The sequence below is a fragment of the Dermacentor variabilis genome, chromosome 5, assembly GCF_050947875.1.
Source record: "Dermacentor variabilis isolate Ectoservices chromosome 5, ASM5094787v1, whole genome shotgun sequence".
Classification (NCBI taxonomy): Eukaryota; Metazoa; Arthropoda; class Arachnida; order Ixodida; family Ixodidae; genus Dermacentor; species Dermacentor variabilis.
Genome location: NC_134572.1, coordinates 116181526 through 116193938, shown reverse-complemented (window position 1 = coordinate 116193938; position 12413 = coordinate 116181526). Strand labels below are relative to the sequence as shown.

Sequence of the window (12413 nt, the reverse complement as noted above, 5' to 3'; positions counted from 1 at the left end):
GTGGAACATTTTCGAGACGCTCTTACACGGCTGTCTCTCATGCCGGAAGTGGTTGCACTGGGTGCATATCAAATGAACCATCTGTGGGCGGTGACTTTCAAGGACGAAGAAGGGAAAAAGAGGATTATCGCTGCAGACGCGTTTGATGTCAAAGACCACCGCTGTGTGGTCGTCGACCCGTGTGACAGAGGCGTCCGTATCAAGCTCTACTGGCTCCTTCACGGTGTACCTGACGACGACGTTCGCACTGCCTTGTCGTCTTTTGGAAAGGTGACTGAGATCACCAGGGACAGGTGGCGGGTACAAGGATGCGTTGACAAAGGGTCAACCACCCGTACTGTCACTATCAAGCTGAAGGTAGGCGTCACCGCTGAAGACTTGCCCCACCAGCTGCGAGTGGCGGAAGATGTTGCGCTCGTGCAAGACCCTGGCAGAGCTCCCCTCTGCCTCCGATGCCGCGGCATCGGGCACATCCGACGCGAGTGCCGTGTACCACGCTGTGGGTTTTATCGTCGCTTCGGCCACGACGAGACCCAGTGCGTCCGAACCTATGCCACAGTGACAGGCCCGGCATTGAAGGAAGATGTCACAGATCACTTGATGGACGTGGTCGACGCAGTGGAAGCCGCAGGCGAAGGGAAAGAGACCCAGCCCTCGGTGTTAACGCCCCTGAAGAAGGCAATGACTGTTAATGAAGAAAAGTCATCGGACGGCTGGAAAGACCCATGGGATGACACGGTGGAACCAACTAACTCAATAGAGGTCGAGGTAAAAGAGGCCAAAGAAACGTGCACATCAGCAGAAGTGACGACCGGTGAAAAGCATGAAACTGACGACACCGTGATGCCAACGTCAAGTAGTGCACCTGCTAAGAGGCTTCACGAAGAGGCGGATGAGCAAGAGGAAAAGGGTCAAGAGACTGGTAATGACGAGCCTCCTCCGATAGCTACTCCGGGACGCCGACCGGCGTTCAAGCCCAAGCCCGGCGTTCCTGCCAAACGCCGTTCTACAACCCAGACGCCTCCGCGTTAGCGGAGGCGTTCCTGGGTTAGGAAAAATTGTTGTTGGGGTGTGGGGACTGGGGTTTGTGGGCAGGATGTGCGTCAGCCGTCGTCATTGGGCTTTGATGTCTAGAAAACCATGGTCCGCCTCCCTAGACCGTCGAGTCATCGTAGCAGATGTGAGACGGACGATGTGCGGTAATTGGTTTGGATTCTCCTCCCGTTAAATGGCAGCTAATTTTTCGACTGGTCTTTGTGTCGCGACGTTGAACGTGCGTGGACTTAGCGGGCGTAGAAGGCAATGCCAAGTTAACCGTATTCTTATTGACAATAATATTGACTTATTGGCCATTCAAGAAACAAAAATTGCAACTGATGAATGCACGGAGCAAATGGTTAACGTTTTCCGTCCTAGATATACCGTAAGTGTATGTCATGCGGCGGGTAGGTCTGGGGGCTGCCTTATTCTTTTGCGTAGCAGTATTGCTGTAGTTGAAGCCGTCACATCATCCGAGGATGGCAGAATGGTCCTCTGCGATTTTACTTTTTCAGAGATGCCTTGGAGGGCTATATGTGTTTATGCTCCGAACGTGGCACGGGAGCGGGAAGTCTTTTTTGGTGATATTTAGCAGTACTTGAATTGTGAAAGACATGTCATATTACTGGGTGATTTTAATTGTGTTTGCTTTCCAGAAGATAAATCTAAGTTGACTAGTGTTTGTGATAAAAGTGCGTTGCTTTTAAGTTCTATTGTAAGGCAACAAGAGCTTGAAGACATTGGTTACGTGTTGTCAAGTGAAAACCATACCATGTATACGCACTATCAAGGTCAGTGTCATGGCAGGCTAGACAGAATTTATGCTCCGTTAACCTTTGTACCGTTATTTTCAAGTTATCAAGTGTTACATGTTAGTTTTAGCGATCATTGCCTCGTTATGTCAACCATAGGAAAGAAACAAAAACCATCTAAATTCAGCTGGGACTTATGGAAGCTAAATGATAAGCTTTTGCAAGACGACGTTTTTCAAAAGGCAGTTCAAGAAAAGCTCGAAAATTTGCTCAGCATAACTACGTCAGCGTTCTTCATAGCAGAATGGGAACTCTTCAAAAGAGACGTTAAATTCACCGCGATAGAAAGAGCATGCGTAGTCTGTCACAAAGAAAAAGAGCGTGAGAAGGAATTACACCTTAGGCTAAAATATATGCTCAGCGCAGAAAGCTCTTCGCCTGGCTTATTTTCGAAAGAAATTAAAGAAGTTAAGTCTGAACTTGAAGTCATCGATGAAGAAAAGTACAGGGGTGCGGTATTAAGGGCAAGGGCGGAGAGATTATGGATGGGGGAGACGCCTACCAAGCGAGCAATAAGTGACGAGAAGAAACACGCGGTTTCCAAAGAAATAACAGAAATAAGTTATCAAGGCGAAGTCACTAGTGATGTTGGAATGATTGAGCACGCATTTGAGTCTTATTATGAAAGTTTGATGGGGAAAAAGACATGTGATATCGAAAGGTTTAGAACTGACTTCTTGCCATTAATGCCAACATTATCATCAGACGAGGTCTCTGAAACGCTCAACAGACCAATAAGCCTTTCAGAAGTTGAGGATGCGATTGACGAACTTACTCCCGGCAAGTCGCCGGGGCCTGATGGTCTGGGAGGGGCTTTCTATAAGAGCTTTAAAAGGGGAATAGCTGTAGCACTACATCGCGTGATAAGGGAGATGTACGAGAATAAGGAAGCACCTCCTTCTTTTCGGACATCGCACGTTATTTTAATTCCTAAAGTAAAAGATCGTGCGCGACTTTTGGCGGTTGAAGCCTACAGACCAATAAGCTTGACAAATACGGACTATAAAGTTTATACTAAAGTACTGGTGCGACGATTGCAGACCGTTATAAAAGAACTTGTGGGCCCCCATCAGACATGCGGTATCAAAGGCAGATCGATCTTTTCGAATATACATACTGCAAGGACCATACTGGAATGCTGCGATGAGAGAGAGGACAGAGTCGCTATGATACAAATTGACCTTGAAAAGGCTTTTGACAGAGTCGTCCATGATGTCATATTTTTGATCTTAGAACATGTTAAAGCCGGTGCAGTGATAACAGATGGAGTAAGAATGGTATACAAAAATTGCACTGCGCAGTTAGTAATTAATAGAAAATTAGGCGCCAGTATAAAAGTGGAATCATCAGTAAAACAAGGATGCTGTTTGTCGCCTCTTTTATTTGCCTTGTATTTAGAGCCTTTCTGTTTGAAAATAATTAAGAGCCAATCTATTCGTGGGTTTATCTACGCAGGAATTGAGACTAGAGTTCTGGCTTATGCAGATGACGTGGCAATTTTTTGCCGTGATACAGAAAGCGTGAATAACACTATGAAAGAGGTTGTTTCCTTTTGCGCCGCAACTGGAAGTGTTGTCAGCTGGGCTAAGTGCCTAGGTTTATGGCACGGTAGCTGGCCACAGGTACCCGAGTTTTTTTGCAATATGAACTGGAGCGTTACCCCTGGAAAATATCTTGGGGTGCCATTACAACATTATCGTGACAGTGCCGCGCATTGGATCGAAGAAGTAAAAAGAGTTAAAGATCAGACAGAAAAGTGGGGCCGGCATAATTTTTCGATGTTTTCAAGAGCTAGTGTTTGCAATTTGTTTTTAGTTACAAAGGTGTATTATGTACTACAAGTGTTATGCATGGCAAGGATTTCGGTGCAGAAACTTCACAGAGTGTTTGCGGTATATATATGGGGATCCACTTGGGAGAGAACTAGCCGGTGTAACTTGTTTCATTCGGTGAAAAATGGAGGACTAGGATTAACACATTTGTTTTTGAAACAGATTGTTAGTAGGTTCTTTTTCTTAAGGGACCAAAGTGATATATTTCTGCGTACTGTTATTCAGGTGAGATTGAGTTCTTCCTTGCCTGAGTGGGTTGTCTCATCAGCAAATGAACGTACTCGAACACCAATTGGCTTTCTGAGGGAAGTTGTTATGTCCTTTTTTTTACTGAAAGCGCATTTTTCGAATGAATTTTTGACTTCAGTGACGCGTAAGAAACTTTATAGTGATCTGGTTGATGTTTTCTTGCCGCATCCTGTTTACCGCATGATGTATAACTTAGGACCTGAACGCAATGTGCTGAAACGCGTTAGAAAAATGCCGGTTAGATCTTCAGCAAAAACCTTCTTTTTTCAATTGCATTCGGGCACTCTCCTTGTGAAGCCATGGCTGCAAAGCAAGGGCTTCTTTGTTCCATGGTCTGTTAACTGCATCATATGTAAGAAACTTGAAACTATTGAGCACATCTTTTAGAGCGCAGCTCTTTGGCGTCCGTTCCTGGGTTTCGCGTCGTCGTCGGCGTTGTCGTCGGCCTCGTAACCAGCTCCGCCCCCCTTTCATCCCCCCAGCGCTAGCAGCGACCGACTGATACCGCTGGATGCCGCTGACGCCGCTAGAGAGTCAAGATAACGTGACTGCATAGAACACCGTCGCCGCCATGCAGAAAGAGGAGGAAAGGGTCCCCCCCCCCCCCCTGTTCTTGTGTGGCGGATAGGGTGCTCTTCAGTTGCCGACGCGCCGGTTATTTCACGTAGGCCCCGGCACGTCGACGAATACGTGACCACCTTCCCACGGCTAGACCTGGTTCTTAGCGCTGCGGAAGCGAGGGTATCATATTGTTTGTGTCGGCATCGGCGGCGTTGTCCCTGAAACCAACTCCGCAGCTGGGGTTGACTCACTATCGGCGTCAGCGGCATCAGTCAGTCGCTGCTATCTCTTCCCTCCTCCCTTTATCGTGTTGTCCGCTTGCTGCGCGCGCTTCTGCCCCCATCGTTTGCCGCTGGGTGTACACGCCGCCCCCCTCCCCCCTCTTCCTGCGAGTCTCCGGTTGTCAAAGCGCCGGCTCGAACTTAATTCCTTTCTTCGCTCCTCCTCCAATGCAACCCCTGTGCGGTGGCAATCAGAGAGCCAGATCGGTGGCGGCGGATCTGTATATGTGCACCGCCCGAGCCGAAATTGCCGCTGCCGTTCGCCCTGTGCGGTGGCAATCTGAGAGCCAGATCGGTGGCGGCGGATCTGTATATGTGCACCGCCCGAGCCGAAATTGCCGGTGCCGTTCGCCACTGCGAAATTATCTGCCAGTTCTTTCTGAGCCATGAGCGAGACGACCGATGGAAGTCCTCCGTCTGCTGCTGCTGCTGCTGCTGCTAAACGAGCTGCCAGAGCAGAGGCCCAGCGCCGTCGCCGTCAGAATCCAGAGGTGCGTGCCGCCGAAGCAGAAGCTTACCTAGTGGAGTCTTTGTTAAAGGAATACGTGTGAAAAATAAAAAAAAAATTCTGTGATAGCGCATACATGTGTTGCTCGATTTCTTTGCCTCAATCTATCGAAAAGGTGAAACAGCTTATTTGCTGCGCTCAAATTTCGCATTAGGAAGTAACGTAATCGTCGGTAATTTTTTGGATTGTCATGACTCAGTTTTCTTGTGGGATGTTCTAAAACGAACTCTGAAGAAAGAACTGCCGTTAAGTCCTTTCGGTATTCGGTTCTTACCGTGTGCAGACACAGGGGGAGTGCCGGCTGACTTGGTAATGCTTTTGTGTATGAGCAGCGTGTGGAAAACGCGCATGGATATCAGGAATGCCCGCGTGGATGAAAGGTCTGCGAGGGAACACCTAAGTGAAAGTCTTAGGTACACACGTGATGCCCTCAAGCACATGATTGAACCTCCAGAGTGGTTTGAGGAGCTTGACACTTTGGCGTCTGTGATATCCTCTTTGAGTGCCTTTTAAATATGTACAGTCTCTCGAAGTGATGTAATATTATTTTTCTGCACCAAATGACCTACTTTGTACGCGTTTGAGTGGTGTTGAAATCAAGGTAATAAAGAAAAAAAAGCTCGTGGCTCAGTGGTAACGTCTCCGTCTCACACTCCGGAGACCCTGGTTCGATTCCCACCCAGCCCATCTTGGACGTTGCTTTTTATTTATGAAGTGCCTGCCGTGATTTATCGCTCACGGCCACCGCCGCGGACACCGACGCCGACGACACCGGCTTTTCTGCGATACGAGCTCCTTAACGCTATCGCGTTAAAAGACGCGACTACAAAATTCTTTAAAGTTTTATTCGTACCTTTTAAGCCAGCATCACAGAACGCAAGGTAAGACGGGAAAGTATGCTTCAGAAATGTTTGCTTCTAATATACACAAAAGAAAAACTCCAATACGAGAGAACCAGAAATATATTGCTTGATAGAGAAATGGAAAGCCTGCTGGCCGAATGTGCTCACCGCACCGTAACAGTCTGGCGCTGGTCTAGCACACGGCTGACAGGGCTGTCTTCATGGGCGATCACTTTTGGAGATACTTTTGCTCCTTCTCAAAATTTCACCAGACTCGCGTCGGACGCGTCGTTGTCTGCCAGCGACAACGTTTCGGCAAATAATTCAGCGTGCCAGGAACGCTGGCAGTTGCAACAGTGCCGGAACGCTGCAGCCCGTATAGACGCTGAACGCGTCAGGCTTACAGTCTTGTGAAATCTTGCAAAAGTGAAAGTATCCCCGATCGTCGGTCGGCAGCGTGAGGGGCATGGAGGAAGGAAACTGAGGAGAGGCCCTACCACCTCCGCGCGATAGGAGAAAAGTGTGGAGGAAATGACGTAGTAGGTTCTCCTTTGTATTGCTGTTTTTTTTTTGTTTCTTTGCTGTAGTGGCCCCGCCTTTCGGGCCACAATGGCGGCTTTGTTATTATTCTGTGCGCTCACACGTGTAGCTCCGTAAGTTTCGTACCGTGGCAAAGCCGCCGTGCTTCCATCTGACAAAGCAAGGCGCCGTGCGGGCAGGTTTGCGTTGGTCTCCGTGTTTTGTTGCGCTGCGTTATCTGGACCGTACTCTACCGGATGTTGCTGTGGCCAGGTGGGACAGGAGGAACTAAAGTTCGTGGAATGAACGCGCATGCAACGCTGTACGCTATGTACCGCGCCACGGCAATGGCTACGGACGAGGAATATTCGCGGGAAATGTTGCCCTCTTTCGCTGAATCATGCTAACGTGCTAACGATTGCTTAGTATTGCTGCGGAGCGCACGGGTCCGAGCAGCACCGCTGCGCGCAGCGCGCAGCGCGGCGTGGTTTCGCGAGAAATGTAAACAAGAGAGGAGTGCTGGCCCGATATAGGCGGAGCAACGCCATGAGCAACGCCAACTTCCGGCTTCACTTTAGCTTCAGAAAAAGTGACGTCAGGGCCTCTCCTTAGTTTCCTTCCTCCGTGGTGGGGGATGTGAACGGAAGGAAAGATGACAGATATGGGAAGGAAGAGAGTGCGCGGAGTTGGCAGCTCTGCCGGCGTGAACTGCTTTGCAAACGCTAAGCTCGTTCAGTAGAAGCACGGAAAACGACAAATATATGGAGCTTTGATGTACACGCTTGCACCCAAGCGCTGTTTCACAGCTGTCAAAACAGGGCGCGTAGGCCAGCACGTGAAGGCTCTCTAGACAAATCCCGCTGCGTCCGCTACCACGCGGGCGCGGATTCCACTACCTCGCGTACGTTGGGTACGCCATGGGTACGCCGTCAATCCAGCCCTATCAGTGATGTTGACCAAGCTACATACAATGTGCCTTACCTCGTAAGTGCGTTAAGCGTAGTTAAGCGTAAGTGGGTAAAGCCAAGTGGCCAATCCAAGCAACTTGTACATCTATAAGGCAGCGAAGCTGTGGTATTCTGACACCCTTCGGATGTCCTATAAGGGGTTTGTTTTGCCCCTGCCCGCAATCTACGGAATACAGTGCTAACGCCTCAATATAGCCGGTGCAATTACTTCGCTTTGGCAGAGCTTATAGTACTTTTATATTACCCGTTATATCCAACGCATATTCGCCCATGCTCGTATTCAGCAAGTGTCCACTTAGCGGACTGTCCATTTCGGCCGCTGCTGATTGGCGGGAGCAGTACAAGCCAGACGGAGACTAGCTGGGGGCGCCTGCTTCGTTGTGGTTTGTACTCAGCCCAGCCAATCGGCACTTCAGCATCAGCCGAAATGGACATTTCAATAGGTGGACACTTACAGAATACTTGTTCTGGACGAAAAGAAGACTTGCTCATTCACTCACTCTTTTCTCTGCAGTCTGCCCTTCTCAACCTTTTTACAAGGCTACACTGCGCATTACATGAACTGCCTAGCTGTATTTTATTTCTCTTAATGTCACTGAGCACCTGCTGGTGGGCGAGTTCGTTATGCGTGGTTGTCTCGTGTCTCCTTTCTTCGTCCGTTGTTTTATTTGGCGCCTTTGTTGTAATCTTAATGCCAACTAGAATATCGGCTATCCTCGGTTTGTCTCTGGTGCACACAGCTATCTTCCTATCTCCTAACGTTACGCCTAACATTTTTCGCTCCATCGCTCTTTGAGTGGTCCTTAACTTGTTCTTGAGCTTTCTTGCAAACCTACAAGTTTCTGCCCCATATGTTAGAACCGGCAGAATGCAATTATTGGACATTTTTCTTTTAAACGACAGTGGTGAGCTCCCAGTCAGTATTTGGTAATGCCTGCCGTATGCATTTTAAACATTTTTATTCTGTGGATTTCATTCTCATGATCCGGGTCCCCTGTGATAACTGACCTATAGATGATCGTACTCCTGTACAGACTCTAGAGGTTGATTGTGGATCTCGAATTCTCGAACACATGCTCTGGCTTTGCCCTGCCAACGCGAGCACGGACTTTCCCGACCAGTCTTCCTGGGACTCAGCGCTCAGAAGCACAGAGCTCATCGCTCAGCTCAAGGCTGTCCAGAGAGCCCGGGCCGTCGCCGAAGGACTCTGTCTACCGGCCCCGACCTGGGTGGAGCCGCCGGATTGATTTCCCCTCAGGACCTAAATAAAGTTCTTACTCACTGTTCCCTTGTGAACGCACCGAACATTGTTATCTGCATATTAATCTTCAACCCCACTGCTACACTTGATGGCTAAGGTTCTGAATCATATGTTTTATAGCTACACAAAAATATATTTCGCCCGACAATGCAAGTGTTCGAATGTGTTACCTGTATGCCTTGGAGAGCGCTGCTTACCATGTTGGAATTGTCCAGGGGCCCGAAGCTGTTGACCCAGAGCTCGACTTCCACCATTGTTGGCTCATCTGCAACACACGGTGCGATTTGCGATTCCAAATTTTGTAATCTCTGATTTCGCTTGGTCGACTATAACGTGTCAAATAAGAGAGGCTTCTGCTAAAGGAAGTTACTCTTCCGGACAGATGAATGTAATAATAAAACCGAGCGCACTTATCGCTAGCGCCCCCACGTAGGGCGAGCGCTCAGCTTTTGCGAAGTTTTAATTCAAGTAGCATTCCTAGGATACTTCATGACATTTTCGATATCTACCACACGAAAATCACGGTATCTATCATAGAAAAAGAAAGCCTACCACATAAAGAGAAGGAGAGAATGAAATAAGAAAAGGCCGGCTGGTTAACTAACTAGACATTTATGTCGTTTGCTGCAGTAAACGTGGGGTAGGGCGAGCAAACGAGAGATCGCAGAAGTTCAGATAATGCACTCGACGAGATCCAACGTTTTTACAGCTTTACACTCAAGTCGGTTCCTCTAAGAAACTGAAGCAAAGCTAAAACAAAACTGCCGTAAAAGCGATCAGTCAGAATGCTTAGATGACAATGTGTAAGCAACTCAACAAAACACTTGCCACAACGAACGAAGAAGAAGGAAAGGGAAAACTTGTAGTACATTGTGCAAGCTCACCAGTTCCGTACGTCGGCCACAGCCTTTTGTCGTAATCCTCCAGAATGTCGTCGATGAAGCTCATGTTTTTGCTTGGTACTTGCTGCGGTATCAATAAGATTTCCGCAATAACCTTGCTGAAAGAAAAAAAAAAGCAAAGTGCTGCTTGAATTCTTATTACGGCACGGTTATGCGGTCTAGGAAAGTATCCTATTGCGAGAAAGCTAACCTAAAGTTCTTGCTTTTGGTATACTGTCAGAAGTCAATAAGCAATTTGTGCTTATCTTATTGTTGTTATGTGCGTAATTTTATACCATTAATTTATTTAGGTTGTATAAATTTAAAGGCCTCCCATCCTTCAACGTAGTAAGAAATTTTCGCATACAGCATTGGCGATGTTGCTTTGCACTTTCACAAGACTCCTGTTTCTTTCTTTTTTTTGTCATATTACAGTCAATTACACATAGTGCAATGCTTCCTCATAGAAGTGAGCTATGGTGCGCTTACTCTCCGAAGCCCGCGTTTGACGGTCTTGGGGCTACTATTGCAATTAGCATTGCGAGGAGCTTGTTGGCCACTCTCCTTTGACGTTCCATGACCACTTCTATAGCTGGAGTGCGGGGATCCGTTTGAATTAGCGTTTCATCACCGGCTATTTCTCTGCTGCTCTGTGGCACTCTCCCCTTCTCTGCCTGTGTGCGCGCGACCCTCGTTTGCTGTAAACAAACAACCAAACTGGTGCACTGCTTTGTGAAGCGGACGTGGCAAGGTCGGCAGTCAGTGCACATATAAACGCCGGAAGCAGGCGCCGACGCCACCGTAATAAGTGTTTCAAGGATATCAGAGGGAGGCCTATCTTCTGTTCTTTAGGTTTCTTTTGTTCCTGTGGAGGGATGTCCGCCTTTTTCAGGAGGCGTGTACTGCTGGTACTGTTTGTTCGACCTCGCGGGCATATGTGTATAAACCAATTGAAAATGAAATTCCGTCTATCTCGCTGAGGCTATCTAACACGTCGTTGCGATCACTCAATCTAAAGGGGGTGTTAGAGCATTGAATTTCCAGCTGTAGAAACGTCGCTGCACATCAGCCATATGATTTCAAAAAAAAAAAAATACTCATATTCAGAAGTCGTTAAGCGCGTTGATACACAGTCTACCCCAAGGGGGCTTCAGCATCACAGATTTCATCGTAGGGAGCATTCCAGCCAACGTTTGTTGGAGCAGTTATTGCTGGCCTTCTGTAAATTCTCGCTTCATGCTAGTCCCGGCCAAAGCGAGCCCAAAGCAGATAGAGAATAATATAATTTAATTGAGGCTCGATGCCTATTTGGGCAAACGAATTAGGGGAATGGAGATTGCGCTACGTATGCACAGGCATGCCTCACTACGAAACTGCACACGCGATTGTCCACGGTGTGTCAAATGTCGCTTCAGAGTTCGGCCTTGGCCGGATCCAGTCACAAAAATTGCATTAAAAAACATTCTGGGGCTGTAGGCGTCAAAACCGAGGTGCGATTTTGAGGCAAATGTGTCAGCGTTTTGCAGTTTTACTATAAGGCGTATAGATATTTCATCGCATGAGAATATAGGTGATAGGATGATGCTTTCAGCATTTTCTAATGAGTAGTCGTAGTTAAATAGTACTTATGTATGCGGGGTGTTTCTTTTTAAGATCATACGAAATCTTTAAAAATCGCCAGTGGCAGATATCACGATTCCAGTCATTGAGCTGAATTAGTCAGATAGGTGGAGAAACTTGCTTGGGAAGTCAAAATGCATAATGGAATAAATAAAAAACACTAAAAATTATTACTTTACGGCATATATATTGAAAATTATGAAATTTTAACTCCGAGTTCGCAAGGAGATACCACTCGTAATGAATTTTCAGGATGACAAGCGTTTCTAAAAATTATTTCCCGGAGTTGCCGACAAAATATACTTTGGCGTCCCAGTTACTTTTGTACTTCAATGCATAAAACGACCTTTTCTTTAAAAAAGTAAGTGGAATAAGGGTGCATTTTCCTGGAAGTTTGGCGGCGCATATCTCGAAACTGGTGCCAAATTCAGTAGGCTTTGCAAACTCACTGGCTTCAACTTATAAATTGCAATATGTGTCGTAAAGTGATTAATTTAAAAGGTAATTACATAATCTGTTAGTTAGTCAATTATGCATTTTGGTTTCTGGTTCGAGTAATGTCCGCCGCTTCGAGAAATCCAGCTCAAGGACCACAGTTACGCTATCTGCTACAGGTGATTTAAATAAAAGCTCTATATGGTCTAAAAAAAAAGTTGCAAGGCAACTCAGCAACTTCCAGTTGAAGTTAATGAAAGAGAACTCTTCCTGAGCGAGTTGGAGATGACAATAGGTTTGGAGACACTGCACACGGCACTCTATCGCGTCACCCCTCACGCGAGGGGATAAGAGGAGCATCAGACTCTTTTGACTGAACTGGTTACAGGATCGGCACACATTTTGACGTATGATGAAGTGTTAATTACTTTAATCATACCCGTGGTCTTACTTGCTAAAATTACGATCTAATTATGAGGCGCGTCATTGGGGTGGCGGTTAGGGGGGTAAGCAGCGTCCTTTGTGTAGTGGTTACATAACAGGCTTCTTTGCTAGATGTTCCCAGTTCTAATCCGGCCTTCGGATAATTTTACTGGTTTATTTATT

At 47.1% G+C, this 12413-nt stretch overlaps 1 long non-coding RNA gene across 2 annotated transcripts in view; it reads left to right on the top strand.

The window, feature by feature from the left end:
- Positions 1-12413, top strand: part of LOC142583083 (uncharacterized) — a 417463-nt gene that overhangs the window by 16973 nt on the left and 388077 nt on the right. The gene's annotated exons all lie outside the window — the stretch shown is intronic.